Here is a 21,013-nt window from a genome sequence, read left to right as displayed (position 1 = left end):
TTTTTGTTTTGATGTGGGATAAGTAAATCTCTCACTCTAATAAGAGACTGGAGAGTGTTCCAAAGGTACCATTTCAAAATAGTATCTTCCTATATCCCTTTTTTGCCTTCAACCTGCTTCAAGGTGGATAAAGCATGAGAATTATAGTAAGTCACAAAAAGTACTGCTTTGTCTGCACCCCTGGACTGCACTAATAGTTGCAGCATTTGGGGCAAGATTCTGTCTCACCAATTTCCATGCACGTTATTCAGTGTCACTGGATGCCTTTGCTTCCAATTCTTCTCTAGGGTTTTCTGTCTTCCTCTTTACTACAAAGACATTCCAGGTACCTGCCCATCATCCCCCTTCTCATTACTAACATTGGAAAGTGCTAGCTAAAGCACAAATGCAGACTACTAGGTGCTGAAAATCCCTTGATCAGCTTTCACTGTCCTTAAGTTTTTGGGCTCAGCTGCTTACTTACCTACTCACTACTGCTGCTGTGACAGAACAGTACCACAGTGCAAGCTCAGGTGCTACGAAGATTTATCTGCTTTTGAGATTAATGACACTGACATCAGTCAATGATTCTCCTGACCATTTGCTTTCTAACAGTTGCAATATTTTAAAAAAATCTTATTATCTATGACCGTATGTATCACTGGGAATGGCCAATTTAATGTAACCTGAACAACATCTCTGTATGAAAATTCTTGCTCATTCAATTACATTCGCTTGAAAAAGGCACGCACCCTTCGACATGGACATCTTATCCTAAGGAAGAAAAGATGCTTAAGCTGCCTGCCATTGCATATGCATTTACTAGTCAGAAAGGTGAATCTATCATCACAGCCAGGAACCAATACTGAAAGTGGTAAATCTGCAAGCCGAGGCCAAGACAGAGGCCTGATGAGAAATCCAAATCATCTTATCCTGTTATTAGAGGTCATTGAGAGGTAAAAAGTGCAATAAGCCCAGAATACCCCTTGTAAGTTTTCTGGCAGCTTCTTTTCACTTCCTCGGAAGAATCTGAGTGGATCTAAACTATATGCTTAAATTTTAAGTTCTAAAGGATGTAATCATCACTGGAGAACCAAGTTTTATCTCTCAAGCCAGGTAATGCTAAAGGCTTTCTGAGGTAACCATCTGCTCTGGCTGTTCTCATTCTGAGCAAGGAATAAAGGGCAAAATTCTCAAGCAGTGCTGAATCCACTTCTTCAGTTTGCTAGCAGCAAGCAGAGAGAACACAAGCCTCTTCTACAAACATTTGCAGTTACCTTATAATTTGCTGGTCAAACAGAGAACCAGACAATAATTTTGACTAGCTGTAAGATCCAGATTATTTTTACCCAGAGTACCTCCAGTGAAACGACTTGGAGTTATTAAGGTTACTTTATATTTAGAACAGAGATCAGAGTCTAATGTAAACAAACTTTGGCTGAAGTCTGCTAATTAACAATGTCAAGAAATACACCATTAGGAATCTGAATGTGCCCTAATTTTTACCAACAAAACAACACTGATTTCAGCTGCAGAACTTCTAATTTACCTCATGCAATTGACGAGAATCTATCCATATATAGTTCTAACTATATACTGTAAAAACCCAAGATATTATTTTGGAATAGTTCCACTTAGCATATAGTATAGGTTTAAGCAAAAGGTAAATCTAGTTTTGAGCTCCACACTGGAAATCTTTTTCCACCTATATAGTTCTAATGAAAACAGCATACATCTTTCACTAATAGAAATTATTTTACAGGCTTTTCCAGAACCAGTCTAGCTTTTTATCTAGGCATTTTGCTCCAAGTAGGGCTTGAGACACTATAAGCACTCATACTCTCTCTCAAACCATTTCTTGCACAAAAAAGCAAGCAGATTAAAAAACCAAAGAAAAACCTAACAAAACCCAAACCAAACAACCCAGCCATGAAGATGCTTAGCGCTCCCAGCTCATGCTTATAGTAGAAGTAACTGGCACCAGAAATCAAGCTGAGGAAGGTCTGCAGGCTTCAGTGAGGAACACCCATTTATTCTACTTCAGTAAAGATTCTGAAGTTTCACAATAATTTTCATTTGTACCTCTACTTTGGAGGTTTCTCACATGTCCTCAACACTTTCACTTAACATACTTTTAGAACATATGAGCTGAGGACAAAACTACCATAGCTTCAAATACCGAGTACTTGTCCTGAATCAAGTACTATGGCCTGAATGAATAGCATATATCAGAAAAAGTAATTATGGGCTTCTGCAGTATAGTGGTTATTTTTCTCATACTTAAAACCAAAAATATAACAACCTGTTTTGCAATAGCTTCACACATAATAATCTTGCAAGAAAAAAACCCTGTAATGTATAGAACAGTAAATTACAGCCTCATGGTGGGGATTAGATGGCATTATTTCAGGTATACTGACAGAAGAATTGTTGCTATCCACAGTGGATTCTTAAAAGTTAATACACATGTATGAGCCAAACAGAAGTTTAATGTGTTGCCTAATTATTAGAATAATTGTGTCAGTGAGTTAAATTATTGAGTACATAGAAGTGTATTATTAAACATAAAATTTGTATCAACTATATATATAAATTTAAGACGTATATCAAAACAAGCTTCACTTCTACAGTTCAATGTATTCATTTTTTATTAGATTGCAGCAAAGAATGTTGGTTTTATTACAGATCTGTATTTTACAAAGTCCCCCCAAAGACTTCTTTCTGTGGAAGTGAAAATACATTTGTATCATTTTTGAGAAGATGATTAGCATGGGGCCCTCACTCTAATCTATACTGTGAATTAATCTCTTAAATCTGGGCAATCCGTTTTTAAATAAAACACATGATAAAGTGTTTATGTGGTGAAGAGAACTCCCCAAGCAAAATTTGTTTGGGTTCAAAGACTTCTCACACTACCTTTATCATGTATTGTGCTTTCCTTGGCTTTCTAAACCTTTTAACCTATGTCACAATTTAATAATCACTATTTAATAATTATAATCATTCCCTTATTAACTGGGTATTTCTTTTCGTTCTCCTAAGGCACCCTGTAGTTCAAGACAAGGAAATCTCTTTGTTGATTAGTTATTTAAGACCAGCAACAATAACTATGCTGGAAAGAAAGGTGCTTTGAGAGGATTACACAGAGCTAGTTCTCAACAGCACCAAGCCGAGAGCAGCAAATTACAAACCCAAGTACTTCATTGCATGTAACCAAATTGGCTGGTTGAAATGCTAATTGCCTTTCAGCAAAGCTAAAGGCAGACAGGGGACCCTGTGCTTCAGAGAATGACGTGCATTTTTTACCCCACTTCTGCACCATTGTCTTGCTGAGAGTTATTCAAAATCTATTCATAAAGGTAGCTCTTTTCCTAACCTTTAAAAATGTGGGAAATTTCTAAAGCCCTGACCAATACCTCAGATCTGTTGGTCTGCCAAACCCACAACAGATGGCTGAATTAAGGCCATGTTAAATCCTTAATGAAGCAAAGCTTGAAACAATTCAGAGCAGTAACATACTGGACCAGTCCAGGAGAAGTGACTGAGGAGAAGGAAGTTTCTTTTGCCATCTGAAAATGAGAATTGTAACTGTACTCTAACTAATAAATCTATACTAGATACAAAATGAGATAACCAAACAAAAATCTCTTGGTATAGAAAAAGATATTGGTGTAACATTCTAGAGGAAGTTCTGTCCTCAACTTGCTAAAAAATTCCACAAACACAAAAGCTGCGATGAACATGGAAAGCATCTTCTCTGTTGTTTAATTTTGCCAGAGAAATTTAGCCTGTCAAATAAGCCTGTTTAAGTACGTACAACTTTATCTTAATAGCAACCTTGGTTTGGACTTACAAATTATTTCAGTAAAAGGAATTTAAACAACTTTAACTAGTTTTATAGGAAATATTCATAAATCAATCTATGAAACAATGTTTTTCATATTTTAAGCGTATTTCAGAACTCCCGGTTTCCAAATACTTTCTGCAAACAGCCACACATCCCATGTACGGAGTAAACTCAATCTTGAAAATGTTTATTGACAAAAAGTATTTTCCAGTGAGATTATTCACTCAAAGAGTGACTTAGGCAAGTGAGGCTTTACAGAAATAGTATCATTTGTGATTCAATAACTTTTTCCAGAATAAAAAAAAATTACAGTGGGTCCACCTGGAATAAGATAAAAGGCCTCTAGCATTGATTCCTCCGGTCAATCTTTTTTTTCTAGGAAACAGTAATACAGCTACTATTAGTCAGACATAATTCTTGAATTTCTGGAACTACAACAAATGCCTACAATCGGCAGCAATGGTTCTGTAAGCTTTGATTTAATGATGGAGATGTTATATAGCATCTGAGTCTTAATACACATTGAAAGAAGTATTCAGATACTACGTATGCTTATTTCTAGTGAGGAAAAGTGTTGTATTCACCGTTATATACAACAATGACTATACTTAAATTGGCCAGTCTTGTAGAGCTGAAAAGCAAGTACAATTTCTACAAATGAGTAAAACTAATCAATAGGATTACACGTGTAAAAATAGTTATGTAAGTGATTATATCTTTAGGAGGTCAAGGCCTAATACTCCCCGAGCAAAGAATTTCAGCATATTCTTTGTATTTTCTCTCACTTACCTACATTTTTGTATTTCTTAGTGAACAACTAACTTGACCCAATACCAAAAACACATTGGAAGAGGCTGGCCAAGAAAGGAAAAAAAAAAAAAAAAAAAAAAAAAAATCAGAGAGCAGGGTTATCCAGCAATAAAATGAAGGTAAATTGCATCAGACACCCTATCTCAAATAATACCAAGAGTCGGACATAGAGTTTACTGTTTTGATGCTTCCAAAAACACCTTAGGCTAAAAAACTTAGATGTAGTTGAGACAAATTTTAATTCTCCCTTTCTTCAAAGTGTGATGCTAGGACATACTTTCCATCAAGTTTGCAATGAAACATTCTAAAATTAAAGTTTTGTTAAGCTTATAGACCATTGCTACATACTTTCAGAAATACAATAATTAATAATCACCTCACCATTACCATGTTGTAATTCCGAACAACTATGACAGTTGTGTAACAATATCAAAGGTGATTTGTGTGTCATCAATATTTTTCTCCCAAATTGCCATAAATTGTTTGTACCCCATGACTGAGATCCTTACAGACCTCTGTAGTGGTATTCTGCTTTAGTGCTATACACTAAAGGTATATGCTTTCATAGCTTTTCCAATAGTTCAGTCTCAGTCATCATATGCACATGTTAAGTAAAATATGCGTGTAAGCGCTTGCAGACTTAAGCACTCATTTTTTTTAATGGAATTCCAAAAGCAAATAAAAAGCTCCTGGAAGACAGTAAGTTTAAATAACAAAATTCCATGTATATTAGAGTTTTTAATAACCTGTTATGATTTAGACCCAATTCTGAAAATTTCATTCAAATAAAGCTCACAATTTCCAAGGGAAGTATCGCATTGTAGGTTTGCATGCATAACTATCAATCTCATTCACTAGTATCAACTCCTTAAAACTCACCCAGTATTATTTTTCAGCCTTAAAAATGCTGACAGCACAAATAAACTGCCCAATACTAGCTCTCACAAATGCAAATATCATTTTTCCCACTGTTTTCCATGTGACCAGGACACACACCACAATTACAAGCTAATAAGCATGTGCTCCCATTATCGATGTTAATTAGTTCACTCAGATGCAAATTTAGTTTGATTTCTTCATGTAAAGCTAGTAAAAAACACAGAAGTGTATTAGAAAGCTAGTAAAGCACAAAACTATATGGTAGAAATCAGTAACAACATACATATTAGTAATAACAACAAATTAGAAATTAAAAATTGTACACCCTTGAACTACATTAGCTTTTACATTATCAAATATTTGGCCATTTCAATTCTAAACCTAATATGCCACAAATTATTTTATTTCCTCAGGTGTCTGCTTCTCATTTCCACATGGAAACACTGAATACATTTAGTAGGAGAAAGCTTGTTTTAGGCTTAAGGGACAGACAGTCTAAATATATCACATTCTACCTTCAGTTATTAAACTGCCCTCATGGCAGATTCTCAAAATGCTTAGTATTTAACTGAAAGACTCACTGTAGAAGATGTGTGTGAAGTATTACCAGAAAAAACATTTTCGGCTTCTATTAATGAATAAGATTTTTTTTAAAATCACGTGTTATTTCACATCTGCACTATAAAGCAATTATAGACTCATTAAAAAACAATGATTGATGTTTGGCAAGCAGTTCTGTACACATTTGATCTTAACTTTATCTGGGCTAGCCAGAGTGAATTATGCAATGTCTTACAGAGAATCAGCATATCAAAAGCAAGAAGGATGAGCGATATTTCCAATTGTAATCACTTACATGTCATATTTTAATTATTAACCTGTTTAAACTCATTCTTTATCAGATGATGATTTGAAAAATTAATTCTTACTTTTAACTCACTCTCCTTTGCAATACACAATGCATACGCAGCTCCTCCACTTCTTTTATGTTCACCTAATTTAAATAGTCAAATTAATGTTTTGTGCATTTTTGAGAGTTAAAAATTGCCAGCTAGGATGCTTCAGACTGAGTTTCATCCTGATACGATCCCCTGAAAATAGGATTTTCCATTGGAAAGACTATTGTCTCCACCTGCCCTGCTCTGCAGAGCAGAAAGAGGAGCTGCTGGAACAACAGAAACCTTAGCAGACTCTTACTATCCAGCAGCCACTCACAGGTGAGCGACACGCTTGCTGTCTGCCGCTGGTTAAACCCTGTCCCTGCTGCAACAGGTGCTGCTGGCAGGACCCTCAGCTGGACAGTGAACACCTCTGCAGCTGATACAGGACGCTTCCAAAGCAACTACCACCTCAAACAGAGAGACGACAAACCTACCTAGATCCGGGGACATGGACATCCGCGTCTTCTGGACTCAGCCAGCCGCCTGCACACTCTCTGTCACTCACGCATTATGCATTCCCCTCTCCTACTCCTCCCTCCACTCCGCGCAGCGTTCAGCACTCTCCTCCCTCTCCTGACTCCTGCTGCCTTCCCACTGCTGTGGAGATAAAAGGGGGTGGGATGGAAGAGGACAAAATTTTTTCAAACCCCAGCAATTGCCCCTGCACTGCTGTAGTTGTGATAGAGCTTAGCCCCTCCAGTCACTGCCTTGGCAGTTCTTCCGCTTAGCTGGGACTGCGCTGTTTTATTACTGGAGGCAGCAAAACCAGCAGGTTTTATTACTGGATTATGACAGATTTTGGATTCAGGTCTTTGGCTGCATCAGGACATGCAGCTCATCTTAATTCACAGCTATGCAGTCCTCGGCAGGGAGAAACAATTTCCAATCCTAGATCAAGCGTTCTGGACTCAGTACTTTCTCTAACTAATAGAAAATTCACATTTTACGGTCACCACCGTTCCAAGCAAATCCTGAGCCACGGCAGAGATACAAAGACACAAAGGCAGCACTCGGATCCTGCCAATGTTGGCCCCAAAATTCCCCAATTCTCCCAATAATGGTAAACAAGCGTCAAAATTCCTACTTATCCAATAAATGTTGATCTAAGCCCCAAAATACAGAAAATACTGAATTTTGATGGAATTTCACTCAGTCCTATTTACCCAGTCTTCACGATATTTCCAGAACCTATAAGATAGCTACTAGATCTTAAAAAGTGGAAATGCTATTGCAGATGAATGCAGCAGCAGCATCACAACTTCATGTAGCTGAATCCAGTTAGAACCATTAACACTCCCACACTCCCTGCATCTCTCGCACAAATTGAAACCATTCTATAAATTTTTTTAAAAGCATCAATTCCAACTCCAAGGAAATCCAACTGCCAACACATTCCTAGTCTACAACAGCACACAACCACATACCAGGTACTTTGAGCTTGCTGGATCCTGTCATTTTTCTTTGTCCCAAGTCCTCAGACTGCTCTGTCAAAACAGTACTCCTAAGTAGCTCGAAAAATCATGCCTCTGACACAACTCAGTGCAAAAGCAATGTAACAACCAACATGCATCTAACGCGAAACTTGACAGATGCATTTTCAAAAATCTCCTATTGCTTAGTAGCATTGAATACACAGAACCTATTGCAAATGCCTGTTTTAATACATATTAGCATATAAGTATTTAGAAATAAATCCAGATGTAACTCTAGCCTAATTTTAGATATGAATACCCACAGCTTTATTTCATAGACAGCGCATTTAAGGAAAGAAAGGAGGGAAATGTTAAAAGCAAAATACGACGCTGCCCTGAATGAATGATTTTTACCTGTGCCATAGTTTACTGAGAAGTCATGCATTTCAAATGAGCTTCCTTTACTTTGTTTTTAATCTATTTGGAGCATATGGAAAAAGCAATCACAGTGATAGAAATCGCAGAGAGAGGAAGTACTGATTCTTCTAAGGCTAATATAATCTTTGCATATAGAAGGAAGGAATACAGCGCAGAAGTATTAGGACCAAAAAAATGACAGGATCTAGAAGACTCTGCCTTCTGATGGTATTAGCATGGTCACTACATCAATACTGTGCAGTGTTACAGCGTTGACAATCCAGGAATAATGTAAACAAACAGGAAAAGGCAAAGAAGATGCTAGAGAATGATGGAAGGTTTGAAAAATTACTTAGTAAAAGGCTCAAAAGACCTCAAGAAGTATCATATCATAGAATCATACAATCATTAAGGTTGGAAGAGACCTCCAAGATCATCGAGTCCAACCATCAACCCAACACCACCATGCCCACTAAACCATGTCCCTAAGCGCCTCATCTACACGTCTTTTAAATACTTCCAGGGATGGTGACTCAACCACTTCCCTGGGCAGCCTGTTCCAATGTTTAACCACTCTTTCAGTAAAGAAATTTTTCCTCACATCCAATCTAAACCTCCCCTGGTGCAACTTGAGGCCATTTCCTCTCGTCCTTTCGCCAGTTACTTGGGAGAAGAGACCGACCCCCAGTAAAAAGCAATGCTTCAAAGTAGAAAGCATTCCACCTGACATCAGCCATATAGTCTAAACTCGTCACTTAGTAGGATGGGATGAACTACCTCCAAGAGCTGCTTATTTCTCTCCTCTGACTTCCTCTGGCTGAGGGAGTCTAAATGACTGTCTTAGACTACCACCTAACTTTTGGATAATGACATTAGATCAATGTTAGGTAAGATGGATCTCTGGATTTACTCTGTATACAGCTACAGAGAAAATGAACGTTGATAAATAAAAATCTGCAGTACAACAGATAAAGGCATAGATGATCTAATATGCAGATGCAAAAGTAGACATTAATAATCAGAATAAACTCTGTTTCCTCAGAGTGAAGGAAACAATCCACTGGAATGACTCACCAAACATTATAATAAAATATCTCTTTTCTTAAAAAACACAAGTGTACTTTTTTCTTCTAAAAAGCTGTGCTGTGCACCTAAAAGGTATTCAGGTAGATGTGTATGATAATTTGTGTTATACGTCTGATCACTTCTTGCAGTAGTCCACCTGGGTTTGTTTATGAATATATTTTTTTGATCAATACTTTATTATGTATTCCCATGTACCAGCTCCAGTTTTTCTGTACTGAAAAGAGAGCAAGAAGTAGTCCTTCAAAGGCCCATACTATCAGCTGCTGAATTTTGCATTAGACAGAACTTAATGCATAAGCATGAGAGGTAATTAGTATGTTTTTTAATACCATACCATTATTATTTTCCTATATCAGCCTCACAATCTAGATCCCATATTGTTTTTCGACTCTGGATCAACAGGTGGAAAGGATACTTGAGGTATAAGATTTTTTTTATCTTTTATTCTGTAATATTGTTTTAGCTTATATAAACCACTTCACGTTGTCCTTTTGTCGTCCAGTTTCTGTGGGAAGTTTGGCTCCCACCAACATCAAGCTGCTCAGTATCAGAGGGGCTGCCTTAATAGTCATCAGTTCTCAACTACAGCAGACTTGAGCACATTAAATGTTGCTAGTTACTGAGCCAGAGAACAAAGGAAGAGTGAGAACTCAGACTTGGGCTTGCTAATTCATATGGCTACGTTCATGGAGTCTTCCAACAACACTGCATTCAGATCCAAAATGCCCGTGGCTTTTGCTGCTCTCTCCCACTCTACATGCAGCACTCCATCTTTCCTCTCGATCCCTGAGAACTTCCCGATTACTTTTTTTTCATTTTCATCATACCACTCCAAGACCTACGCTTCCCTTCGTTACACACGAGGATGAGACAGAGCTCCCATGGGATTTTGTCAGTGGTGGTCCTCAAGCAGCTGGAAGGTTTTTGGTGATTGACATGAGACACTCCATACACACTTTTAACAACTCAGCATGCTGCCCACACAGCACTCTCACCCCTTACAAATGTCAGGGATAAACAATCAGGCCTGGTATTGGACCTACAATAGATCTGGTATTGCACAGAACTATGCCTCCAGGTCAGCCTTAACTTCTCTTTTCAATAAAAGCAGTAAATAAGGTGTACTAAGTACACCCCTCAATTCTTTGTTTGTTTGGATTTCTTTTGTTTTGAATTCATTAAAACTCTGCAAGTTAAAAATGGCTCTGCTGCCGGTAAACCAATATTGAAAGCAGCAGCAAGAGAATCAATAGACTCCAGTTTGTTTGTTTGTTTTGAAATCTTGCCTTTTCCCTTTATTGGCATCATCTGAAAGGAAAGACCAGAGAACAGGGAGTTAGAAGAAGAAACAAATCCCTGAGAAGGAACACAGGACTTAAGGAAGCAAGAAGAAAAAAATCCAAACAAGGGGCTTCAGAAGAGAGTATTTTCTCTTCTTGTTTACATTTTTGTTTCTATTAAGAAAGATTTTTTTGTGTTGTATGACTATGAAGGCCATTTGGTTTGCAATCAGCTATTGCAATCTTAATCAACTAATATTAGAAAGCAAGATATCGACAAGATACAGATGATTTTCTTGCAAGAAATTCACTTGGTTTTGGTGGAATATATTTGTTTCTTTTTTTTTTTTTTTTTTTTTTTAAAGAGTGGACTTTCTTTGAATGATGGTCCATGGTGGTGAGCATTTCTGTAAGACAGACCATTTTAAAGAACATTATAGACCACCACAAGCACTTCTATTCTTCCCTGCGCAGCTCTAGTTTGATATTTGATTCCGTATAGATACTTGTTTGCTTGGCTGATGTCTAGGATGCAGTCCCTACGTTCTTTCTTATTACTTCTTCTCAATGTGATTCACACTGGAGACCAGGTCTAACTGGCAGTGTTGAAAGAAACAGCAGCCAGAACTACAGAATATGACTTTGGTAGCACTGTCTTCAGGGAACTATGCTAAAAGTCATGTTTTGAAAGAGGGCAGAACTGACCAAGATTCATACCAAAGGGGTGTGTTCACCTCAGAGCCTGACTAGTCTGTATTACCAGGCTTCTGATCACTACCCCGTAGCACCTTATGATCAGTCTTGTGCTGCCCATTCTTCAAAATGTGAAATGAGGTTTCTGATCACTTTCCTGTTGCCATCTAGCTGCGCTCTCTGCAGACTCCTATCCAGCTACCCCACGCCGAAGAAACGCACAACCACTGTCAGGTATCACCTGATGCCTCTTCAGTAGTACCAGGCACTGCTCTTTCCTGAACTGCTCCACATCCTTCTTAACGGGCTGGGAATGCTTTAATATTAAACTCTTGACTTTACTGCGTAGTTTCCTGATGAATAAACAAACACGTGTAAGAAAGAGCACTAAGCAGACAAATACGAACAGTACCAATAATCTGAGAAAACTGAATGACAAAATTGGAGTATTATGCTTCTGACCCAGTGGTTTATGCCAGACTGGTTGATGTGCAGATGTATGTAGATAACTTCAGGTCTTGATCCTCTATTTTTCAGAGAAACTGAAAAATGAGGACTTCCAAGCAGATTGTGCTCTTTTTCGATGGACAAACATTGATTTGTTTATGCTTCCCATAATCAGCTTGGCAAAGGTTAACCTTTCTATGGTACAGCTCCTTACTTGCATACTGATAAAGCACGACAATGTTAATATTTAACAAGAGGTTTTAACTGAAAAAATTGAACTATTATTATTTACTGGAAAAAAGTAAACGTTCCCTGGCATCTGCTCATGGGAGGTCGCTATATTTTAACACACAATACAGCAAAAATGCTATTCATACAATCATAACCTTTTTATTACTGAACTTAGCTACACATCTGACAAGACTTTCACAAAAAATAAGATGCCTTTTAGAATATGTTAATTTAAATACGTTCCAGTTTAAAAAACTGAACAAATTAATGAGAAAATAACTTCCTTGTTTCAACTTCCTGCATCTCAGATTTGGTTGATCAAGCTTCAGCATGCAGTTTTGACACAATTTCTGTCATTTCGTGTCATTATAATGACACAAAAAGAATGCCATCTCTGAAGAGATGGTTTGGTCTTACAATGTTCAGTGGCTCCTTTCAAACCACAGCGGATACTTACTGGCTTGTAGGTCACATGGAGAAACAGCAAGATGAGAACTTGGCAAGAATTTTCTGCCTGCTCCTCTTGTGCAGTTATTGTTGCTAAATAAAGTTGCAGTCTTGTTTCTTCCAATCAAGTGTGCCCAGCTCTTCATCTGCAGCATGTCACTGACAATGTAGATAGTATGCAGCAAATCAGCAGCTTTCTCATAAGACATCCATCAAATTACTGAAAACACATAACTTCAGAGCATGTCAAGCACTAGACTGTAAATTCAAAAAGAACACTTAAAAGTGCATTTTTCTGAAGGTAGAACATAATAAAAATATTAAAACCTCTCCATAATATCTTACATCTAGATTGCTCTTAGTTCCAAAGTCCTCAAAAAGTATTTCAGACTAATAAAGATAAGAGCAAAATGGTTCCAGCTGCTGCATACAACTTTACTCGCTTTCCCAATTCACAGATAGGTATTTTGTTTGATTCCTTTTGAATGAGGAAAAAAACCTACTTGGAAACACAAATAACTTATGTTTTTCAACTTAAGAGTTGAATCTTCTCTTTTCTGAAATTCTTTAAGTGAAACATTGAAGTGTTTACTCATTTGTTGCTTACTTTTCCCCCTTGAGATCAAAGAGAGATTACTTGAGTAAATGAGAAATTAAGTACCCACAATAAATGTAAGCTTCCAATGACAGCTCTAAGGCCAGAATTTCTGTCTCAGAAGTAACTATCCTCCATGTTTATGAATTTATTTTCCTGGCTGTGCGGAATCTGGGCATCCATCCTTGCTGTAAAATTGTGTCTACAAAGGGGCACTGGAACATCTTGGCATTCTGATGCTGAGATAGTGATCCTGGGGACTCTCAAGCATGTAGAGGGGAAAAAAAAACCTAACAGTTACTAATATAGAGGATAATACACACTCCTTTCAGAGCTGGTCTGCAAGGGAAAAAGATGCAACTACTCTCGACACATCTGCTTCCAGTTTCATTCACACTTTGTCCTGAACAAAATCTAAGGCCTTCAGGATTTCCTTCTCTTAATGTAATGCTTGATCTGCAACATTTTTAAGCTAATGAAATAACTGTATACCATTACTTTTTATTCTTTTTTTAAATCTGACATCTATGAAGTTACATGTTTATTAGCTCCCTCTTCCCTGTGACACCTGAAATTTGAGTACATTAGATGCAAAGAGATGGAAAATCAAACCACTTAATTATGTAATACTGCAATGCACCCTAAAACAACTGCACATGAAAGTTCTGTACATGATTTGTCATTCATTATCTAGGTATTGCCGAAGCCCGCATTGATGCGGTTACATCACTTGATACAAAAATATTCCTAGAAAAACATAACCCGTGTAAGACTGCTGTGAAACACACTTTCACATAGCCTTTTAATTTGTGGCACTGCAAATCGAAAGTGAGAGGTGGTTCAGACAAGAAATAAAAATGTTCCATGAGAAAGCGATATACGAAGGAGAAAGTACTGAAATGCATGTTTAGGGTATACAGTATAAATCAATAAAACCCATATTGTTTAAAATCTGTATAAGATCAGCTAACTTGATCTTTTAAAGTTGTTTCCCGTTTATGCCCACCATGTGTGGTGCTTCCCTGTGGTTTGTTATTTTACTTCAATGGCAGAGGGAGGAAACCAACAAAGCTCAGTAACCATACTGCATAGCACAATGTAACCATGGAAGCATTTGTCCACTTGTCAGAGCCTCTCCAGAACGATTCAGCCATTCATTTTCATTGAATCAATATTGAAGCTTTTAAGATTTATTACTTGAGGGTGGAGGAAAACTAATAAAACAAATTCCTTGTTGCTTCCCATTAAATACGTCTTGTCACAGTAGGCATATTAATACCTTGTAAACACTTTACCGGTGTCGTGTGGGCTATGTTACTGTCTCTCCTTACGGAGGGATTACTCGTAATGTATTTGCATTAACATGCCTGATACTCATTGAAAGAACTTAAAGGTTTTTGACACATTCTGCTGTCCTGTATAGAAGCTGAATCGAATAGAAAGACAAAAGTTGTAAGAAAACAGGGGTGGAGGGAACCTGTTTTAGAATTCATGAAAATGCTCCCATCAAAGAGTTTCTACATCTGCTAGATCACTCTCTTATTTATGTCATAAACTAGACGTTTGTAAACATACTTTAAATGCTTAAAAAATTTGAATGGGATGATTTATTTTACAAGTAGTTTCATATTTGTTAAAAGATGCTGTAGTTATCTAAAAATTACAAAGATTAAAAAAAAAACCAGCATGTTTCATATGAAAAACAACCATTTCTTAAGCGCTATACTGATAAATATTCTAGATTACAGATAGCTACAGTACATGATAAATTTTTAATTTTTTTTAAATCAACTTTATACTGAAAATTTGAAAGAAAGCATAGCAAGATGTTTAAAATTACAGTACTATTACTAATATCAGGAGCAGAGAGTATTAATTCAACAGTTTAATTTACACTTGCATGCCTTTATAGGTGAAAACTGAAGGCACCTTAAACACACAGTTCAAATATTTATCAATATAGCAGGCTGTGAATGCTATACCTGCTCGTATATTAAAGCTTTTCAAGATTCTGAATCAGATCTTTTACCATGAGATAGTCTCCCTGCTCCTGCTCCCACTCCCTTCTACCATTCCCTCTCCCTTTTGTGAAAGCTGTTCAGCATACCCCCCAATTCCAGCCGCGAGGAGCTTAAAACAAAGGATGAAAGTAATGCGAGGATATTCCAGACAACTCCCTCGCTCGCCTATAGGCCTCTCTTCACGTGGGAAGAACAGTAGAAGGGTGGAAGAAGAGGCCGCACAGTTGGCGGGATTGCACGGGTGTATCGGGGCCTGCGTAAGGGCACTTTCCCACCCAGTGGAATGACATCAAAGGACTCTTTGCCAGTGAAAGCTTTTCTCAGTTGTAGCTGTAGGTAGCGATGTACCAATACAGAAAGCATCCGCAGTAGAAACTTGCGTGCCAGTGGGCTCGTAACCGAGGAAAGGTCTGTATCAATGAAGATGCAACCATACCTACATAGCTGTGCCACCACTAAGGGCAAATTATCGGTACCAAGGAGGCCAAAGAAAGCTGCGGCCGCAGCTGAAATCCTGATGCTTAAAAAATACCATACAACATTCAGCTCCTTCCTGTGGGGGGAAAACTATCAAAATCCTTAAGCTTTTTAATTCCAAAATTAAGAAGAAGAGTTTGCTAGTGTGACAAAAAGCCAGTATTCTACAATCAAGAAAAAAAATTTGAATAAGCATGCAATAGTGCAATAAGCATGCAACAGTATACTAAAAATTCAATCAGAAACAAAATAAAGAATAAATCAGTATACAGGTTATGGAAAAGGGAACTAGAGAGCAGACATTTTAAATTACACTGTATAAATTATAGAAGATTAAAGACATAAGGGAAAACCACTGGGTTGGCAAGACAAGTTTAATAACTGTATTTCAAATGTCCGTAACAATCAATTCCAAAGATACAAAAGGAAGTTTAGATTATAAATGCAGCCTGACAGCAAGCCTAGTCAAAATAATGTAAAGGCTGATGTGGGACTTCACTCATAAGGAGGTAAAAGAAATGAATGGAATAAATATGTGATCTTATACAGATAGTGCAATTTGGTTTAATTCTGAAAGATTATAAATTTGAATAACTAATCTTGCTGGTATAACAGAACTGAATAGTTGGAGGACTTACTTTTTTATCACATCACTGTATGGTAAAGACATAGTGCAATGCTAGTAAGCAGTGCAATGCTGTAAAATGGATTAAAAACCAGCTGGTGGCTCTCAAAAAGCATTCTCCAGTAAGAGATTATGAACAAAATATAAATTTCATTATAAACACATGAAAATACTTCGATTATGTAGTTCAACAAGTGTTACAAACAGATCTGCTGCTCCTCAACACTGTCTCCCTGTAAATACAAAAAATCACAACTAGATGTTTGCGATGTCAATATTAGCAGAAAGGAAATGACAGTATTACAGTGATATGGCTCACCTGGTAATCTGGTTCCATTAAAACAAGTCATGTTAACACTGCTGAATATCTTCAAGGCTAAAATATAGGTTATGCCTTACAAATGATCTTCTGGGTCATTTTCATCTGAAGAAACTCTAGCAGAGAAGCAGCTCACTGTAAGTGTCCAATGTGATGCCGTGACTGGGAAAAAAAAACAGCCAGTGTGATCTTCAGACACATCAACAGTTGATTAGCGACAAGTAGCCGGAGTGGGGGGATCGTTTACCTTTGTATGTAGCACTAATGGGGTGGATATTTGAAACTGCATAAAGTTCTGGTGTCCACATTTTAAGAACAGTGCTGAAACCCACAGAGGATGCAAACAAATCACATTCCCCAAACCCAAGAGCTAGAGAAAGCAGACAGCAAAAGTTAACAAGCTCTGAATGTTTCATTCATTGAAAAAAAAAGAAAAAAAAAAAGAGGGAAAGACGACCACAGTGCAAAAAATCCCTCAGAGAAAAAATGAGATGAACACTGAAAGCATTCTTTAATTTCCTCAGGGTAAACATATCAAAAAGTAACAGCTATTCCTGGCCTTAACTACAGATTCATCCAGCTAAAATTGTAAGGAATCTATGACAATCTTTAAAAAAAATGAACTTCGTTTATCACACTACAGAAACTCTTATTCATCCGTATAGGTATATGAATAGGAATTCAGAATCTTATAGCAAAATCCATCTGTGAATAATTTGAAATAAATTTTCAAGGGTCTATACTCCATTTTTGGATACTGTCCTTACCGTAACTGAATGGTTTCACTGGTAGATTTTCATATTCAGAGGAAACCTGAGTTGAGCAAAGTAAAACGTAAATCAGAAGTAAATATACAGTTCTTTACAGATTTCTGAAAACCAAGTATCAAACAATGAATGCACCCTACTGGCTGTGTTATGGAAGGTACACAGCATATTTCTATTATGAATACATATTAAATTTAAATAAAATTAATTAAAAAGTAACCAATTCATGTCGAGTAACCAAAGGGAAGCAAATACATGAAATATGAAATTGGGAAATAATAGTCTCAATCCAAAGATAAATTTTCATTTATTCTCATTAAAACCATAACAATACTAAATTAATCAATTAAATTTTGTGGTCATTTTTAAACAGTTTTAGGGTGAAATTGTTGGAACCTTGCTAACTAAAAAAGGTTTCTGCTAGTTTTGAGGATCAAGGCCCAGATTACAATACTTAATAGTTAAACGTATACATGCAAATATTTCCACCGGAGAACAGACTACTCTGCAAGTGTCTGCAGATTTAGCATTATTTGCTTCCTGCATACTTTCATAGTTCTTAAATAGTTCCTCTTACTGCACCTTACACATCTTGCAGTCAGACACTGCTTAATAACTTCACACTTCGTTTGGACTCCACTTGAGCTGCAGATCCACCTTGACATTACTGTTTCCTACAATTTTAGTACCATTTCCAAGTACCAAGCAGGGAAGCAGAGACAAAGGCTGTATATTTATTTCTGTGTGAATCTTTTAATGAATCATAGCTTATGATGTCATTCAAGCAATTAAAACATACATTTAGATACTCGGCACTAGCTACCCAAACGTAAATCTAGCCCTGTGGTCCCGAATCATAGAACGACTCAAAGACTTACAAAAACAGCGGTGGCACATGACATGTATATAATTTCCAGACAGAAAGGATTTTATTTTTTTTAATTAAAAATTACTAACAAGTTGTATCAGCCCTCCAACATCTCCTTTACAGTTCCTTTCTTTTAATTCCTTAAGATCTTTTTAACATTCCCATGTGTATACTTAACTTCCTAGCTCTGATCAAGCCACACTAGACATAACATGACCAAGGGGAATGTGGTAGAGATCCCTGCAGTTGCTCTTGGAATGCCACGGAGTGATTAACACTGACCCTGTTGCTCATTGAGAATGCACTATTAGGATATGCAAAGTAACTTACATGGGGATGGAGAAAGGCTGTATTCCTATTAGCATTCATGGGAGCTATGCAGCTACAGTCTTGTTCATCAAGTTTGGAATATACCCTTTTGTTATTGATGGGAAAATGTCACTAGTTACAAATGGTTACACACAGGGGTGTAGCAGGGTCAAAGCAAACTCCAATACTTTCTTTCCCCCTCTAAGGCAGAGTGCTGCTTCAGCAGTTCTTTTCTGACCTGATGGTACACCTCTTTAGATAAAAGAAATGGTGAAATTCCCTGCCCTGCCCTTTTCTGCAGCCTCACAACCCAAAGATTAAAGAAAACCTCCAAAACGATATGCCATTAGCGGTGTATGACGGGACAATCATCAGACACCGCTGCAGGCATCACTGCGTATGAAGTCTGCCTTCGAACTCCTCTCCAGGTCCACCCACAGCTCTGACGGGTCTCATAAAACAGTCTTTCAACAGCATGAATAGGGTCTGAGTCATCAGTTTCCCAGCTACAGACAACTACAGTTGCTTCTCTTCTATTACTGAAAGCTTCCTTTAAAAACCAAAACAAAACTGGCTGGTGCTGCAGATACTCTTTGCCAGATGTGGCATGACACCTCGTAATAGATGGAATTCTCATTAACTAGGTTATCATTACTTTTCCTCGATCTGAGATCCCCTGAGAAAACTTAGGGTTTATGGGAAGTTGATTCAATTCTCCCACCTTCAATATTGCTCTTGCTGGAAATACAGCTGGTAGAAGATTCAATCTACTTGCGTTTTGCCATCCCCAGAAACACACAAAAACATTCTGGGGCCCCTACAAGTATGTTCACACATTTGTCGCGTCATCTGACAATCCAAACCTGTCTTTGTTGCACAGCGGCTTCTATGTAAGGCTGTATCTGAGGCCTTCAGTGCTGCTATGTTAATTAGCAGAAGCTGTGTATCTGACCCACGATAAAAATAGGCGGCTTATTTCTGAGCAGGCTTTGATTGGGAAGATGCTACAAAATACGCTGAAGAAAAGAAATATCCCTAGTTAGGCCCCTAAATGGTTTAGAAATAGGATCCTAAATGGTTTAGAAATAGTCTCCTGACTTGTAAGAAACTTTGATTTGAGGGAATTCTAATTAAACTTGGCATCTACAGCAGTATTTTAACAAATGCAGAATAAGAAAGCCTGAAAAATAGCTTCTACTAACTGTGCCCAACCTCCTGATGGAAGGAAACCCTGTTTACACATTAGTACTCTTCCACGCTTCTCCACAAAGGGCAGCAATCAGACCTGCCTAATCTCACCAGCTCATATTTTATGCTTACTGCTGACTTCTGCACCTGAGAATATTTATATTCTTTCATGCAAACTTTCTCTTACAACATAGAACTTCTACGCTCTTGACAGAACACTTATGCTGTGCTGAAATGTATTGCTTTTCTTGTTGATGCTATTTGGCTAGGGAGTACCTAGACAGCCTTAGAAATACTTTAATTTTACCCGATCCATCCCTCATCCACAATAGAGCACTATTTTAAGGTAGATAATGAAATACATATTTGTTTACTCTTTAAAATAAGCTGAGACACAAGAACATGCCGCACCTTGATAGCTTATTTTACAATGCCTGGAAATGCAGCTTCAATCTTTTTCAGCTTCTGTGGGCATGTAGCGTGACACTCAATAGAGCTACACAAGCGTTAGCTCTTAACATTTATGTCGAGACTCAAGTAATGTAGTTTTCAGAACTAAAGGCATTGAAGAATTCTGCCTTTGTTAACACCAAACACATTTCTAACCTCTGGTTGTTCAGGAAAGTCTGAAAACATCATAAAACAAAGCTCAAAAACAAAAGGCAAAAAAAACCCTCATTTGAAACTGCTTTCTTAAGATTAATCTGTTGAGGAACCAGACTCTCAACCGCATTTGTTTCAGCAACAATGCAATCATTTCTTCCAACATATTCAGCCTAACCTTAGAGCTGTCAGCTTTTGTAATACCGTACTTGTTCCTGCTGTAATCAGAACTTCCTCCTAAGGCCCTGTCAGAAGAAACCCCACACTTGTTAGTCACCAGACTAGGAAGTCTTCCTATTACTGCCCACTGCCTCAGCAACTGCAACAGCTGCTGTCAGTTAACAGTGAAAGTGACTCTGTTGGGGAAGGAAAGCTGAAGTATCTACAGGGTTTAGACTCATGGTTTCTCTCGTGAAAAAACACATCGGCGCGGGCCCAATACCTGTATCTCTGCAGTTACTGGTCCTGAGGAGGGGAGAAAGGCGCGAAGGGTTAAAAATAAGCTGCCTGGCAACTTCTGAGTGAGCAGCAATGCAGCAAGAGCCAGGCAGGACTAAAAGGTACACAGGCTTCGGAGAGGAGCTGCCAACTGCTACAGGCAAAAAGGGCGCTTGGGGGAATTACCTTGCGGGCCCCAATACACGACAGCTTCGCACCTGAGCAGCCTCCGTTCCTCCAGGAACGGGGTCAGTGAGAATGCCGCATTACGAAGAAAACCTCGCAGGCGGGACGCCGCCCGCCCACCTCCTCTCAACACGCCACCCCTCCCTCG

The sequence above is a fragment of the Pygoscelis adeliae genome, unplaced genomic scaffold, assembly GCF_000699105.1.
Source record: "Pygoscelis adeliae isolate BGI_AS28 unplaced genomic scaffold, ASM69910v1 Scaffold178, whole genome shotgun sequence".
NCBI classification, from domain to species: domain Eukaryota; kingdom Metazoa; phylum Chordata; class Aves; order Sphenisciformes; family Spheniscidae; genus Pygoscelis; species Pygoscelis adeliae.
The sequence above is the reverse complement of the archived record's forward strand: the minus strand, read 5'-3'. Positions refer to the sequence as shown.